Below are 1,552 nucleotides of genomic sequence, written 5' to 3' on the forward strand. Positions count from 1 at the left end.
TATTTCACTAGAAAATAAATTTAATGGTTTTTATTAATGCAAACGCACAAAATCATTAAACATTTTAATGTATTAAAATTTTTTCATTAGCATTAGTTTGGATAATTTAATGAAAATAATTTCCATTGGCATTATATTTTTCAGAATTAATTCATTAAAATTTTCATTTGCATTAAATTTCAAAAGTTAATGGATTAATTTTGTACATTAATGCATTTTTCACAACTCTGATTTATACGTACATATGTATATAAAAAGTGTGCATTAAAGCGTTCGAGAATTAATGCAATAAAGTAGACTGCACTTTTGGAAAGAAATTTGTAATAAAAAGATAACTACGAAAAATAAAACGGGAACAAAAGTTTTATTTGTTTTTCAAACAAAATAATTCAACAAAAATCTACCAAAATGAGAAAAAATTTACATCTTTAGCAACTCAAATTTTTTATACCAATTTTGGTAACAATTTATGAAAGTGGCAACCCTGTTTGTGCCTTTACTTTTCTGCTGTATATTATTTTATTTTATGTCTGCTTTGGCGTAAGATTGCGCGCGCATACCTCATTCTCCTTCTCCATTTCATTCCATACCAATCTTCGTGTACGCGCGCTCCCATTGTTCAAGGTTCAATTCTACCTTTTCCCAACGGTGTAGTCAACGTTTTTCTCATCTTCAAGCCCACTCTCCGACTTTGTTCGGTATGCTAGATATGCATGCACGTATGTATGTACTTACGAGTATGTATTTATGTGCGCTGCATTTCCCTTTCTACAAATAAGAAATGTGCAATATTTGCGCGGAATGGCCTTTATTGCATCTCGTATACATATGTATGTATCTACTAAAACCTGTTCGCCTCTCAGTCAGCGCCAACTCATCGACTTCACTCTCGAATCTTGTTGCTTTCTTCGATGACAACACGCGCTCGTGTGCGCTTTTGTTTCGCATTTTCGTGCTTTTTATGGCTGCTCGCTATGTCCCACACTGATCGACTGTAATTTCTATATAGTATATTTCTTTATTTTTGTAAATGGTTTATTTTTTTTATTAGCATTTGTTTTTTCTCCTCTTTTCGCACCATCCTAAACCAATATGTGTGTGTGGGTATGTGTATTGCATGTTTTTACATACATTTGTATATACAGTGTTGGACATATTATTTTAGGCCAAATTCAAAATGATATTGTACGCCCCTAATATTTATTTATAAATTTTTAAGATGTTTCAATTAAAATGCAGTTCATTCCCTAACAAATACCATATAAACCCAAGCTTAGAACATTGCAGAACACTGAAAAAAAATTCATTAAATTTTCATCCAAATTCCAAACTTTTTTCTCGGAGGTGTTGAAATTTTTGTGAGTACACAGTTTTTTAGCCCATTCAATTTTAGTGTAATAGTGTGGAAGCTTCAAGTGGCTAAATATTACTATTGATATTTTAAAATTTTTTTGCCGAAGTTTATTCGTTATATGTATGGAAGCAAAAAAATGCTAACAAATAAACGGTAATTTCTATCCACTTAAAACTGGCACATTACTTAGGGTTTACA

Source organism: Rhagoletis pomonella, unplaced genomic scaffold, assembly GCF_013731165.1.
Source record: "Rhagoletis pomonella isolate Grant_MI unplaced genomic scaffold, Rhpom_1.0 Rhpom_scaffold_00001, whole genome shotgun sequence".
Taxonomy (NCBI): domain Eukaryota; kingdom Metazoa; phylum Arthropoda; class Insecta; order Diptera; family Tephritidae; genus Rhagoletis; species Rhagoletis pomonella.